Consider the following 16,390-nt stretch of genomic DNA (forward strand, 5'->3'; position numbering starts at 1 on the left):
AAAATAAATGTGATTTGATTTAATTAAAATGAATTAAATGCCATCTGTATGATAAATTATTTTCTCCTTGCACAGAGAAGGATGTGAAAGGTACAGTTTGATGGTGATTTTTGGATAGAACACAGAAAGACTTTAAAGATTATAGGTTATGCACCCATCTTAGATGGTTTGTGTTATATTTTTGATTGGGTCTCTTTTTAATAAACTCTGATCTGTGGAGACCTCAGAAAATCTTAAATGAGGCCTATCAAGTGCAGATACAAGTGTTGCCATGAGGAACCAAGATAACATTTTACTCAGATGGTTGTTTAACTCTGAACTCGCTATCAATGTCAAAATTCATTTTGTGACATAATATCAGCTTTACTTTTTTAGTCAGGGTTTCAAACTGACAAGGTGCAGCCCTGTTTTCTGAATTTTGTAGAGCTGGAAAATCCAGTGGCTATTCTTCCTACTTCCTACTGTTTCAGACAACAGGTTAAGACTTCAGCTAGGTTCACATAACGCATTAAGCTAAAACAGCCCCAACTGCCTGCGATTATGGCTTAGCATGATGTTTAAATTCAGCCATTGCATTTTTAAAAACGATGCCTTATGGCTTAGTGAAATGCGTGAATCCAATTATAACATTCAATAAACCTTGGCTTAGCGCCATCTATGAATCAGGTCACTGTGATTTCAGTGTGCTTTTAGTTCTGGCAGTAACAAACTATTTCAGTATATATTCTAATATTAACACTCACCCTTTAGTCTCAAGACACTTGAACAAATATAACTATAGCCTATAACTCAAAGGCATAAAGCAGTGAATTTGTCCCATGCATAACATTTAAAAGAAGCCAATTTTTTTTCAGTTAAAAAAAAAACTTTGTTCAATAGATTACAAAACATTCATTATAAATCCTAAGTTAAGCCTTGAGTTGCAGCTTTGCAAATGCCTCTTGTATATTTTTGACACAAATACTCGTTGACGTCAACTGCATACATAATATAAATTAATCATATTCCTGCCAGCGCATCAGGAGGATGTGATTTTTCTCTCATGATAAGTTTGTCCTTAAAGTTAGCTTGCAAGAGTTATGCCTCAAAAATTAAAAACAAAAACAAAAACCATAATAAGCAAATTTAATGTCTTGACAGGCAGGTTGTAAAAGGAATGTTTCCTAAATTTAGTAAGTATTCTGTTGTTTTCCTCAAGAGAAAATAGAGAACTTGGCCCTTCACAATAAGGTGGGAGACCTGCAAGCAGCAGAAGACGCACAAATCCCTCCCTTTGGAAATGTTGATCCTAAGAAATAGAAATAATTCCACAGTGATTCCTCTTCCAAGGGGAATTGTTTGGACAGGACCAGAAATATTTAATAATTTATGCTGCATGAGATGGAAATAAGATCAGAAGGTGGTAAGTTACAGGAGATGGAAAATTACATTTTTTTAATGCTTCCCCTTGTAAAAATTTCCTTTTTGAAATTAGCATATCAGAAAGAAATTACCTTCCTTCCCTCTTCCTAGTTATGTGAGTTTTCCCCTTACAAAAGCTTTTTGTTGTTGCTTTTGTTTAATGAGGGCTAAGAAAACTTATTCTTCCCATACTTGCAGAGGAAACAAACATACTCGTGAATGATTGGAAGGTGATACTCTGCCAGTCATTGGTGCTGTTATATCCTACTGTTCCTTGGGATCAAAAGCCAACACATGTCTCCCTGCATTTTATGTTCATAAGCGCAGCACTGCAAAGTGGGTTGGGCTGAGAAATAATGACTAACTCAGAGTCACCCAGCATGTGACTTTGATCAAGAGGGGACTTGAACTGACAAATGTGCAATCCATTTGTCACAACTTCATTGCCTCTGGATTTGTTGGTGGCCACCTTGAGTGGTGAGCTAGTAAACTTCACATGTCACACCTACCTAGTCAGTTAATATCTACAGCCCTTGAACTGATTCATCCTTCTGAATGACTGGGTCCTTCTGAATAAGGAGGACCAAAGGAGGACTTCCTATTGCATTTTAGCCTTTCTTGAATAACAAATCTTCTTGAATCCACATCTATCCCTTTATCTTTTGGCTCTCTTGTGGCCCTGATTTGTGGTTTGATCTTTGGTTTGTTCCTGGTTTATGCTATGTAAAAAGCTGTGATAATGATTTATCACATTTTGATCACATCCTTCTAGGGAAAAACAGTAATATTTTAGGCTCGGCCCCAACAATGTCACCCGTGATCTCATAACCCCCGATCCTTTCCCAAAAGAATTAAAAATCACAGAAAACTCTTGATTATCCAATCTCTTGAGATTTCACTATTTTCACAGGAAACCTTGTCTTTTAGGAAATCTTGGCATTCTTTCACATGAAATGGCATCAAATTTCAGGGTGAAACTGCAGAATCTCTTAGAAATTCAGCCACTAAAAAAGGAAAAAAAAATGATTTTTAGTTCCTTCATCATCCTATGATTGTACATAGCATCTGCAAATGTAGCTTGACCTTAGCTGTAGATGCTAATAAATGCCACAGCATTATCTGATGCCATTACACCTATCTTGCAGCTTGACTGTAGATGTGTAACCTCTGTACCCCTAGAGTTCTTAGAAATGTGACTTTCATTTTCTACAGTATAGTAAGATGACCAGGTGGAACCAGAGGTTCTGAGGCTAGAGACAACCATTTATATAAACCTCTCTCAGCCACCAAAGGCCTCCTAGCAAAGTGCCAAGGATCTGTTAACTCAGAAAGATGGGATGAAGAATCTGAGAGTTTAAACTCTAGAGTTTAAATATAGACTCTCTTCTTTGGACTACAGCAGACAAAAAACTGTTGTGTTTACGACTTATTACTGTCTGCAGTAATTATTCTAATCTAGTTAAGTTGTACCTGAGAGTCTTTTGTCAACTTAAACCAAGTATACAATAAGGGGTTAAGTACCTAGAGAGCTGTGATTTACTGCTAAGTCCTGGTGTGAAGCCTGACATGGATTATCCATGGGGGTTTACTGGCATGCCTGCTGTGCACAACTCCAACTACTAAAATAAATTTAAGTGGTCCCAGGATGTCAGATATTAGCATTTAGAAGCCAGAGTTCCTGTTGTCACATAATAAGAAATGAAAAATGTCATGAAATCAATATTTTCTAACAACGGAGCAAATGTCAGAAATTATCCCATTTGCATCACATTCTGAAGACAGTAATTTTGCAAACCTCAGAGGTATTAGCAATGTTTTGCTTATTTTGCAGTGCTGCTCACATATTTCGTGCAATCAAGCTCATTGTGTCAGCCATTTGTTTACAATGGGTCTATCCAACTTGTCATCGGCAAAGCTGAATGCAGCCTTTCTATATATTATGGCCCAACAGAAGTTCATTCTTGACAACCTGATTTATTTTACAGTCACAGAAAGGCAGCAAAGCCATGACATCTATTCACACATGGCTATGGAGTGGCATTCACGAGAACAAAACAATGCCGATGTGGTTAAGGATTTGAACCGGGACAGGGCCAGTGTCAGTTCAAGTCCCCTCTTGATCAAAGTCACATGCTGGGTGACTCTGAGTTAGTCATTGTTTCTCAGCCCAATCCACTTTGCAGTGCTGCGCTTACAAACATAAAATGCAGGGAGACTTGTGTTGGCTTTTGATCCCAAGGAATAGAAGGATATAACAGCACCAATGACTGAGTATCAACTTCCAATCATTCATGAGTATGTTTTTTTTTTCCATGCCAGGGCCTGAACTCTGGAGCAATTCCCACTTTCTCAAAATTAACAAGGTCTCTATCATTAGATTTTTCAGATGCCTCTAGGAATTAGTTCTCTTCATCTAGGCCTTCCCTGGGTGTATATTAGTTTTGATTAGTTGTGTTTTGTACTCTTTTAATTTTAATTCTTTTTTAATTCTTTAATTCTTTTAATTTAAAACCCTCCCACCAGAGATTCAACAGGCCCATACCCTTCTAGCCTTTTGGAAGGCTGTTAAGATCTGTTTTTTTACTGAGATGCTGGGACAGGATTGTATAGGTAGATGGTATGGATGGAGGGTAACTGATACCAATCAAAGAGAACATTTGTATATCAGGGTTGAACTGTGAAATCCTTGGTGCTGTCTGAGCCTTGTTGTTTTCTTGCAGACGTTTCATTGCCAGACTAGGCAACATCTTCAGTGTGAGGAGGGAGTGGGCCTTGCTCTCTGTTTATATACGGTGGCTTGCCCTGCTTGTGTTGGTGGGGGTGTTGTTCTCTCCTTGGGAGTTCCTTGATTGGGCTGTTGTTTGCTGCTTGGTTGATTGCCTGAGTTAATAGCTCCTTGATTAAGGTATATTATACTGTTTGATTGTTCCTCTGGTGCACAATATACCCTAATCAAGGAGCTATTAACTCAGGCAATCAACCAAGCAGCAAACAACAGCCCAATCAAGGAACTCCCAAGGAGAGAACAACACCCCCACCAACACAAGCAGGGCAAGCCACCGTATATAAACAGAGAGCAAGGCCCACTCCCTCCTCGCACTGAAGATGTTGCCTAGTCTGGCAATGAAACGTCTGCAAGAAAACAACAAGGCTCAGACAGCACCAAGGACTCCATAGAAGGGTAACTGAGCCTGCTGTGGGGCATCCCATGGAGATAATTAAGGTGCAGGGTTTTTGTTTTACTGTTTTGTTTGTTTTACTCTTTTATGATTGTTTTATTTATTGGTTTTGTTGTTGTTGTGAGCCATCCAGAGTTGCTAAAGATGGATGGCCATATACATCTTTTAAATAAAATGAAGAAATAAGTCTGGCTTCTTTTTAAAGAATAAATTTTTACAGAGTTCATTCGATCATTGTCTTCATTCTTACTGTGAGCTGCTTCAGGATGTAGCTGGACAGACAGCAGAATGGAAATCTATTAAATAAAGAACTCCAAATCAATAGTCAATATGATTCTAAGATGTAACAATTTTGTCCAGTACTGAAAGGGCATCTATTCTGTTTACTTAAGATGAGAACATCCTCTATTTGTGTATTTGTGTATCTGTGTGTATGGACGTGTGTGTTTGTGTCTTACACATGTACAACTTAACTGAAGTTAAAAATTAAAGAGAAGGGTAAATATATATTTGGACTGCTTGAAAAATGTGTAGGTTGTTTAGTGTGTGTGTCAGGAATGTTTAATCATTTTGAAGGAAGACTTGAATAATTCAAATGTTTTCCTTGGCTATATGAATGAAAACCTATCCTTTGCAAAAGCTAAAGTAGTGGAGAATGGCCAGGTTCTCATTTGTCTGAAAATGGCTTTGCATAAATCTTATCTCTGATCAGGATCATGGGATATGAGGTAATCATAAATATTTTAAGTCATTACTGATGCTTTTGCAAACCTGGCACTACTTCAGGACAAATCCTGCCTTTTTCTGTGGCTGTCTGCTCTCCCCACTTCAACTTGTACCTTCTCAAAGAATGAAACATTAGAAATTAGCGATGGGCAGGAAAACACTCCTGTATTTTTTCTAACAGTTCTCATTCAATTGGACGGCAGAGGACTAAAATTCTCCCTGGTTTTCCAAGTCTCCATTACAATGCAAGATATTTTTTTCAGTACTGTTCCCGCTCAAGGAAGCCCTGCACTGGGGAAATTCTGGGAGAACTTCTCCTTCCCTTGGAAAAATGCCAGGAAATCATCAACCAAATTATTTTGTCTACACCTTTGGTGGAGACTTTGGAAAGGCAATTTGTTCCGTTTCAAATGAGTCAGCATTTTCTGGAAACATTGATACAAATCCACAAAGCTGTTGAAGAATCACATTGCCAAATGAGGTCTGCAAAAAATCTGCCTTTATTCTTTCTTAGAAAATAACATGTAAGGCTAGTTTTGCAGCAGCACTTAGCTGATTTTAACTGATATTGAAAAGGTTAAACAGGTTGGATCTGGTTAGTGCTTAAATGGGAAAAAAATAGCCTTGGAAACCTTAGAGATATAGGTAGACAAGGAGGATACATATATGTACACACACCCACACACACATTGGAAGAAATCAACAGCAAATCACTTCTGTACTGTTGCCAAGAAAATGTGTACATCTCTCTCTCTGGCATATACAAACACACAGACATATACACAAATAAATACAAATAAATGCACACACATTTATTTATATTGTATTTTATATCTGTAATTTGTTTTTATTTTTATAGGATTTTAACTGTTTATTTTTATAGTATGGATTTTATTGTAAACTGCCCAGAGTCCCTCTTTTGTGGGAGATGGGCGGTAACAAAGTTTGAATAATCAATCAATCAGTAAATAAATACACAGTATCCCTTTGAGAGTTGGTTTCTCATTTTGACCTCTTTCAACTGTAGAGCATGGGGCAAATGAAAGAAATCCAAAGCCCTAGTTATTCTGTGAGAAAGAAAGGTTTGATACTTATTAATAAGGAGGACATGTTTTGAGCTAGAGAAAAACTTCTGATAAGTCTTCCTATGTTCTTAAAATTAGACCTCATGTAGAATTGGAGAAAAGACATCCTGCAGTGTGGGAAATTAGCTTTGGGGATACTGTTAATTGTGAATGCATTCTTCCCCATAGTGTGGACCACATCAATATTTTTACACCTCCTGAAGGCACCCTACTGTACCAGTTTGGAGTAGGAGAAAAGGTTGATTGGCTGTTCCTTCTTTTCCTTCTTTTTCTCCCTGAAAATAAGTATCTTGTGCTGTAGCAGATCCCCAGGAACATTACCCAAGGTGAATCGTTACAATGATGAAATGTAATACTCTTTTCTTCTTAATATCAGCACAATAACTTGACAATGATTGGAAATTCAGAAACATAGAGATGCTGTATGGGATCTAGAAAGCACATGCATTTTAACAGATGCGTGGATTGACTTGCATTCCAACATCTGTATTTTGTGCCTAACAGGACCATCCAGGTTTTGGGAAGGTTGGGGTGGGAAAAGAGTGGGATGATGGAATGTTATCAAGAAATGTTAATGATCTGACGTTTTTGCATTTGCCTAAGCAGCTGTCTGGCTTTGGAAGTAACAGGACCTAGCTAATGTGCACACACCTGAAAGCTAATCCAAGCTAGATCTGATGAGTTGCTTTGGGTAATACTCTGAAGCAGGGAGGGTGCACCTGTAGCACAGTCTGCAACTCCTTCCACCAAATATATCTTGTCCAAAGGTAAGGCTGAAGCTACAGAAGGCACCTCCGTAATCCCAGGAAAAGAGGTGGATGCTTGAAGGAATCGCCAGCAATGAGTGCCATGTGAATGCCTCAGCCATCAATCAATCATTTTATGGTCCATGACCAAACACAGTAAAAGACCAGAATACAATACTAGAAGAATAAAATTTAAAATTGCAAGAAAATCCTGAAGCAGTTAGCAGCTAACAATTAATAGCATGAGGGAGGAACCAGATGGTTTCTAACAGCTATAGCTACTGAGAAGAATGGAAGAAGGGAGGGAGAAAAGAGAAAAGAAAAGAAAAGCAAGAGGGAGGAAAGAGAGAGGGAGGGACAGAGGGAGGAAGGATGTGGGAAAGGAAGGGAGGGACAAGTGAGAAAGGAGAGGAGAGGAGAGGAAAAGAAGGAGGGAAGAAAGAGGGAAGGAGGAAGAAAGGAAGGATAGATCCAGGGAAAGGGAGGGAGAAGGGAGAAGGGAAAAAGGAAAGAAAAGGAAAGAGGGAAGGAGAGGAGAGGGGGGAAGAGGGGGGAAGAGGGAGGGAAGGCAGGCGGGCCCTAAACAATGTGGCATGCCTGCAGTCTCAGAGATGGTGTTGGAACTGACCATTGCCAGGAAGCACCAAGTGACAAGTGAGATGGGTGGGGTTAGTTAGGGTTAGCAATGATTGAAAACAAAAAAGAGGACTTTGTCAGATAACTAGGAATTAAGGACATGTGACTGAGAGTACTGTAATTTATTTCCTTGGACGAATATCAATTCTGTTAGTATAGCCTTCTAACAAAGAATTCAGACAGCCTTCTTATAAAGTGAACCCTTTCATCAATAGACATTTGCATTAATCAGCTTCAAAACGTGAGAAGAACGGATTAGTTTTGTTTAACACCGATCCACTGGGACTTAGAGCAATTCAACTTTTTGCCGACTTGATTTGTATACTTTTTGTTCTTTGGAATCCATAAGGCAAGACTCTTTGAGACCCTCCATTGATCTCCCTCACTTGAAGCAATCACGCAAAGAGGTTTTTTCTTTTTCTTTTTTTAAAGCACATGGCTCTTCATATTTTTCTACAAGATTTCTCCCAGTGAGCGAGTAAGCTTAATGGTAAAATTTCAATCAAGAGAATATTAAGTTGCATTCTACAAGAGGAAGATGATGTGTCAGCTTCAAAAGATCAAATCCAAATCATTATGTCAGTTTCTTCTATTGAATAAATCATGTTCATAAATAAGTGGCGGAGGGAGAGTGGAGATAGAGAAAAAGGGAGAGAAAAGCATATGAACTGATGTAAGATGCTAACTTGAAAAAAACATACTAATTGGTGCTGAGCATATGTATACTTTGAATTCTTAGAACAGAGTTACTTGAATTCCTCAGAAAGTATAGATGATAAACAGTTTAGGAATGGGAACAGAGGGAAGCAAGAAAATCTAAGGCCCATTACATATTATTGTATTATATTATATTACTGCATATTATTGCACAGATATGAAATTGCCACTTACTAATTTTCACCCCATGCATGTTGCATCAGTCCTGGTCATTGTGTTATATCACTATGGAACAGTTTGAAAACTGGTACCAACATTTTCATGCCTTTCTCTACCTTCCTTGTTTGTGTTCCCTCCCCTCCTCCTCCTTTTTTTTTTTTTTTTTTGGTATGGTAGCCCTGGAATTTTAAAACCCGTATTTTATTCTAAATCAGTACCTCTGCTTGTTCAGGAAGTTTTGTAGCCCTGTAGTCAGGACAGAAGGCCTCCCTCATCTCTTTAGCAGCTATGGTGGATTTTTGGTTTCCACCACAATCACTACAGCATTGGTTTTGGGGATCAGCTTGCGTAGTTTTGATCAACCGCTATTTCCCACCGAGGGGTTACCATGTTGCAAACACTCAAGTTAGGCTCCACTAAAGAAGAAGAGGAGGCTTTGCCCCCCAGCCTCAAGGTGGCAGGTGAGGGCCACTTTCCTTTTCAAAAGAAAGCCAATTCTGCTCATTGATTTTGTGAGTCTGAGATTTAATAGCAAAAGAGTGGCCCACGAGCAAGGCTGAAGGGCTGTGTGCATTTCTCCTTCTGTGCCTCTCTCATGTGCGTGCTGAGGCTGGTAATGCTGCCAAAAAGCCAATATCCAATTTATCAAGAGGATCCTTAGTCTAAAAAGAGACTGTGTAAAACAATAGCTGTCTAGTCAGCCAGCCTGCTCTTCAGCATCATTAGAATGACTGCTATCTAGTCTGCTTCCTTCAGCTCCCCAAAAGCTATTTTGTTATGTTAAAGGAAAAGGTTATGATCAACATGCTTTTGCTTAGGTAATAGGCAGAGACCTTTCTTTTAATAGCCTTTGATGGCTGTTGGCTACTAGTTGCAAATCACTTTCCACTTGCTTGTGATGGGGAGGTGGGAGCTGGAGAGAAACAGTTGGGGCAGTACTGAACTAGAGAAGGGAACATAAAGTCTGAAACTGTGCATGATTACGCTGAAAATATGCTGCTTGTTATCATTATTCACACTCCAGAAGTCAAGTGTCTACATGGGCCACTTCCCTGCTTCAGTTCAGCTGATCTGAAGGTGGAAATCAGTAGATCCACTGATAATTATTGATCCAATTTCGATCCTGATATAAGGAATTATTAAAGACTAAGAAGTTATCTTATTATAGGAATCAATGGATGGAACTTGGCCTCAGCTTAATTCAAAAAAATGAGAGGAAATTTTGGGAATTGGTGGCTAATGGTATTTCCATACACAGCACTATGCCCCATGCATGTATCTCAGTACTAAGTTGGACCCAATATTTTAACTCCATTTATAGCTGCTCATATCCTTAGCCAATAAAAGTCTCTACTGAATTAAGCATAGCAAGCTGTCTCAAAATCTGAGTGTAAGCAGCTGATTTCAGCCTTGGCTCTTGGAAATGCTCCTGGAGAGGACATGATTCCTCCAGAGGTATAAAAGATGAATGATTCTTGGTGGGTCCCCCTCCTAAAACACTGATATTTTATGTACACGTCACAGCCTCATTAATAAATAAACACCAGAATTCTATGGCTAGGAATAGAAAAAAGACAATGGAAGTTTGAAAGTTGACCTATATTATTCCCCACCCCACCCCCACAGCTCTTGATCAGTAAACCTGATCCAATGGCTCCAAACTGCAAGGAGAATTTGGAAACCATTCTACATTCCAGATACTTCATAAAGGGGCAGACTGCCTCAGAAATGATTGGATTTGCTTTTATCCTACAATGGAATAGATCAGAACAGAATAAGATTCCTTAAGTCATTTCAACTAAAACTCTACCTAGGCTAGAAGTGTTTGTTCTCAGTAGCAGGGGTTAGATGGCACCTTTAAAATATACACACACCCAACTACTGTGTGAAGGCATGCATGCAGAGTTCCTTCTACTCACCCCAAACCTGAATTTAGCTGGCAGTAAACCTTAAGTAGGAAAGTTCTTTTGCAAAGAACATCACTTCCTTCACTCTGACTCACTCAATGTACAGTATTATTTATTTTCCGAGCATTGTAACAGTCTGTTTTAAATCCAGTGATAAATCTTGCATGACTATTGATCATAACTGAACTTCATCTATTATGGATACAGCATTTTGTTCCAATGGATGGCTTATTAAAATGATGGGGGGAGGGGGATAGAGAGAGAAAACAGTGGCCATTTAATTAGTCAAGTAGTTTTTCATGGTTATTTTAAAGAGAGGCGTGCATAGCAACATTTTGTACAATATTGTCTAATATTTCTTTAACTATTAGAGCATTATATCAGATCTATTGCTTCCTAGGCCTCCAGCAAAGATAAAAGTCCCCTCCCTTTTTGAGTCATTATTTTGCATTTTATAGCAGTATCTTGAGAAAGCAAAATTGTTCCTCCTGGAAGAGCATGGTGCTCAATTATTGATGTTAGCTATCTAATTTGTTCAGTTTTATAAGCTGTAGCATCTTACATCCTTGTTAGCTAATGCTAGTTTAAACATGCCCCAGCCTCATGTCATATGCTTTGTTAGCTTTCCTAAAATAAAAATAACAAATATATCAATATAAAAGGTCCTGTGGAAAGGACTATGATAGCCCAAACTTCAGGAGAAAGAAATCTCATTTACAGTCAGGCAAAGAGGGTACAATAGGCTATAATCTCCTCCCAGATTGTGTTGCAACAAAGCAGCCTGTGCAAAAATGTGGAAATCTTTTTATCATGTAAGGTAGCTCTTTCTAGACTGTCACAGAGATGGCAAACAACAAACTACTGGAATCTTCAACTGCAGTTTTCAAAGGACATGGTTTGAATTTGGATTTAGGCCTCTGGAGTAGCGCTTGGCTGACCTGGTGTTGGCTTGGAAGCTAAGCAGCACAGAGATGGAGACTGCCAGGGAAACTCACAGTCTGTAGGCTAGACTGGAAAATTAACAAGCATCCTGAAAGGACGTAAGACTGGGAAGTGCATTACTGTAGATTTGAAGGGGGAAAAATGCTTTGAGGGACAGGTGGGCATGCACAAAACACTTGCTGGTATCTTCTTAAAGCAAAAGGACCTCTTCCCGGGATCACACTGTGGCTGTGGACTACAGCAGTCTGATCCTGGGAAAGTTGAAGCTGCTTTAAAGAGTTGCTAACAGATTGTGCCCACCCCTCCCTACCACCCCCAGTACCTTTTCCCCTTCAAATTCAAAGTGCTACATAGACTTTAAAAAAAAAAAAAAATCCATTCAATTGTGTCCAATTCTCAGACACTGCCTGGACAAGTCCCTGCAATTTTCTTGGCAAGGTTTTTCAGAAGTGGTTTGCCATTGCCTCCTTCCTAGGGCTGAGAGAGAGGGACTGGCCCAAGGTCACCCAGCTGCCTTTGTGCCTCAGGCAGGACTAGAACTCCCAGTCTCCTGGTTTCTAGCCTGTTGCCTTAACCACTAGACCAAACTGGCTCTCACATAGACATAGGCAATGGCAAACTACTTCATACTGTTTTGAAGAAAAATGCATAGATGAGTCCATGTGTAATGGTATGTGGGAATGACCTTGGGAGATAGGTGGAAGAGCCGCAGACTAGGCAACAGTCAGTCCACAGAAGGAATGGGGGAATGAGGGACCGGTAAATGTCTCAGAAGGAATCCTCCCTAGTAAAGTCCACCTTGGACTGTAAAGTGGGGGGGGGGGGGAAGAGATACACTTTGAAACTTGCAAATAGATGTACTTTGAGACTTGCAAGATTGATGTCAGCCCTGTGAGGTAGTCCAGACAAGAAGCACACCCAGAAGTACTAGCTCTAACTCTATTGTAAAGTTACTTTAACAGAATCTTGCAGTAGACTTCCTCTTGCTTATCTGCATGCACTAAAGCAAATATTAATATCTTTTGAGTGGGTATATGTGTGTCTCTGCACATCACTGTCAAAGGGGCATGCCATGTGGAGACTGGTGGCACCTTCGTTATATCATACTCTTCCTCCAAAGCCAAACTGGCACACTTACGGCCTTTTAATTCCTGACAAATTATGGAAGGTTTTGGGTTTGTTTGTTTCTTTAGAAAATGGATGGGCTGGCATCCGTTTTTTAAAGTTGGAGATTTTAGATGCTGGAAACTGGGAAATCAGCTTTTTCAAATGCTTTAGACCAGACCTGTCCCATTTTCCCCAGCCTCAAGTATAATTAGAGATCAAGAAGGGAAAAAAAATGCTCTTGCCAGCCCCACATGCTCACTGACAGCATCAAATCTTTTGAGCTAGCAGATAGTCCAAGAACACCATTCAGCCTTTACAGGAGCTCACAAACATATTTGTTTTGTTTCTAAATTGCCTTAGGAATGGCAATAGCATCAAATCTTCCCATTCTTTCTCTTATCCTGATAATTAAGCCAATTAATGACTTCATTAGCAATCCACAGAGCAAACTATTTTCCAATGAATTTGGCAGCATGACATCGTCACTAATTAACACTTAAGTGTCAAAGAGGCTAGCTACCTTTTTAATCTGCAGTGACCCTTGTCATTGTAAATGGTATTTCCTCATGTATGAGAATTAGTTGGAAAAGTATTCCAAAATGTATCATCCAGATACAATAAAAAAACTGTCCAATGGAGAGGGTACAAAACAAAAAAAACAACTTTATATATCAAAGTTAGGGAACACTGTTCACCAAGGGGAAGCCTGTAAAATAAGTTGGATGCTAAGAAGTTAGAGTTGAACCAGATGTATGGGTTGGGTTTTTTTTTTTCCTTTGAAATAAGTTGAATTTCCAAGATGTCCTCTTATAAATTTGCGATTGCAGAGTCCCTCTTTTGGGGGAGATGGGCAGTAATTAAATCTGAATAACAAATAAAAATAAAATAAAGATTTAAAGATTAATTAAGGTGTAAGAGGAAGACGCGGTGGCACTTCAGGTTAAACCGCTGAGCTGCTGAGCTTGCCGATCGGAAGGTCGGTGGTTCGAAACCGCGCGGCGGGGTGAGCTCCCGTTGCTAGTCCCAGCTCCTGCCAACCTAGCAGTTCGAAAACATGCAAATGTGAGTAGATTAATTGGTACCGCTTCGGCGGGCAGGTAACGGCGTTCCGTGTAGTCATGCCGGCCACATGACCACGGAAGTGTCTACGGACAAACGCCGGCTCTTCGGCTTTGAAACGGAGATGAGCACCGCCCCCTAGAGTCGGACACAACTGGACTTAATGTCTTTACCTTTACCTTTAAGAGGAAGATAGAAATTCCTATGAATTGCAAACCAAAACATTATCTGAAAAAGATGAAACAAGATGTAATTTGTCCAGAGGAAACCCATATAAGAAAAAGGAGAAACAAAATTTGTTTTATAAAAAATGTGGGTCAAGAATTTACTTTGGCTGGAACAAGTAAAAAAACATGGAGTTGTTTTGTATATAAACCCACAATTACAACCAACATTAATATTAACTGATGAACATGGTAAAACAAAGATGATTGGTAAAAAGAAGATGATAAAACTAGATTTGAAACAGAAGAAAAACAAGTTAAAGAATGGCTTTAGAAAACAAAAAGACCCTGTTATGAGCACTGCTGGTGAACAGGAGAAGCACATGCGTAGTTTAGAAGTTTTGAATCTTCCATCGAAGAAACTCAGAGCAGACCCGCCTTAGATTTCTGGGTTTTATCTGTTAGGGTTTTCCCACTGCCTTTCAGTCCAGCAGGATTTTCTGTCTAGTACAGTAGAACAATAAACACTAGAGATCAAACCAATAGTCTCAGCATGGTTCTTTGCTCCAAGATAGGACAGACCCAGGATTTTGGTTATAATATTAGGATGGGTCAATGGGACAGAATGTGGTTAGAGTTCGGGTTATGGACAGATGGTTAGCATTATGGTTAGCATTATGGATGGACAGACAGAAGGGCAGACAGATGGACAGACAGATAGAAAGATGGATGGAGAGATGGAGAGATGGACAGGCAGAGGGACAGACAGAGGGACGGATGGACGGACGGATGGATGGATGGACAGATGGTCAGATGGACAGATGGATGCACATATGGATGGATGCACAGACAGATGGACAGATGGATGGATGGATGGACAAACCAACAGATAGACAGTGGACAGACAGATGGACAGACAGAGGGATGGACAGAGAAACCAATGTTCAGTCAGAAAAACATACAGAAAAATAGATGGAGAGACACATACATATTGATGCTGTTCATTGAAGTACAGGCAGAGACAGATGTATGGATGGACATACTGATGTATGGACTTACATACTATATGTAAAGGCAAGTAAAGGTATTGATGATATTGTGGCTACCATTTTCTGATTTCTTTGTTCAAAAGTCTCCTTCAGTATTTTTGTTGTTATAACATTTTGCATCATTTTACAGACCTGTGTATCTTTCCTCTACCTGAAATCTTTATTCCCCTCTAGTGTCCAGTTTTTGAAATCATTAAATTGCTTATCTTTTTATGTTTTGTAAGAACCAAAACATGATCTATTTCCTACTGTTTGTTCTTTATAATTAATTCCAAAATCTTATTTTAAAAGTTTCAGTGTTTCAATTTTATCTGGACTTTTTGTCCATTTATAACTTTCTAAGCTCAAATTCTTATTTAGCTTTTTGTTGTTTATTTCAGATTCTTTAAATTCCTAAGCTTATGATTAAATTTTTCTTTCATTCAGGACTGAAGGCAAACTCATCTGGCATTTTCAAACTTGTCGTTCCAAAGGTCTCTAATAGCTTAGAAGTAGTTAATTGGCAATTTCCAAAAGTGATTAGAAAGTGAGGTTTGCAAACTTAGTGTCCTTCAAAACTCTCCACTGCCATTATGAGCAAGATGGCTGATCCTGTCATCAACCAGTGCTCAAACCTGTGGAAAACTGCTGTGCTGAGGTCTCCTTCAGGATGGCATTGCATCTCTGGCAGCATGTTAGAGCAAGCTTTTCTGTATACAGGTGAGGTTGGAGAGAGAAACAGCTGGAAAGTGCAAACACTCCCCCTAAAGAAAAAAAAAAAAACTTATTTCATTATTTGAAAAAGCTGAAGCAAGATGTAAAATATCTACTGGAAACCCAAGGACAAAAATAGATATAAAAATTTGGGTGAAGAATTTATTTCAGTGGGGACAAGTAAGAAGAATGGAGTTGTTTTGTGTATCAACCCACAGTTACAACCCAAATGGATATTGACTGATAACCATGGTAGATATTTGGGGGTTGAAATCAATTTGAATGAAGCCAAAATTATGACATTGGGAATATATGCAGCAAATGAAAATAAAACTGCTTTTTATAAAAGACGTATGGAAAATTTAATGGACTTGTCATATGAAAGTTGGTGTCTAATGGGAGATTGGAATGGAATAGTTTGCCCACAAAAAGATAGAACATCTGTGAAAGGAATTAAAACAACATAATGTAAATTACCAAAAATATTCTTTGACATGATAGACAACTTTGAGCTTATAGATGTTCGGTGACATAAAAATGGTGATTCTAAAGCATATACTTATTTTTCTGCAATATATATATCTTTTTCAAGAATAGATATGTTTTTAGATTTCTAAAAATCTTGTTACATGCATTAACAAAGTGGAGATATTGCCAGAGGAGACCCAGAATGTATAGATGGAAGCTAAATGAGATTTTGCACCCTCTGTAGACATTCCTGCCAAGCACATTAAGTCCTTACTGCGATGAGGTGGGAGAAAATCAGTCCTTCCTTTGAATATTATTTCATGTTTCCCTTTTGCTGCTCAGTGGCCTTATA

The sequence above is a fragment of the Candoia aspera genome, chromosome 12 (genome assembly GCF_035149785.1).
Source record: "Candoia aspera isolate rCanAsp1 chromosome 12, rCanAsp1.hap2, whole genome shotgun sequence".
Taxonomy (NCBI): Eukaryota; Metazoa; Chordata; class Lepidosauria; order Squamata; family Boidae; genus Candoia; species Candoia aspera.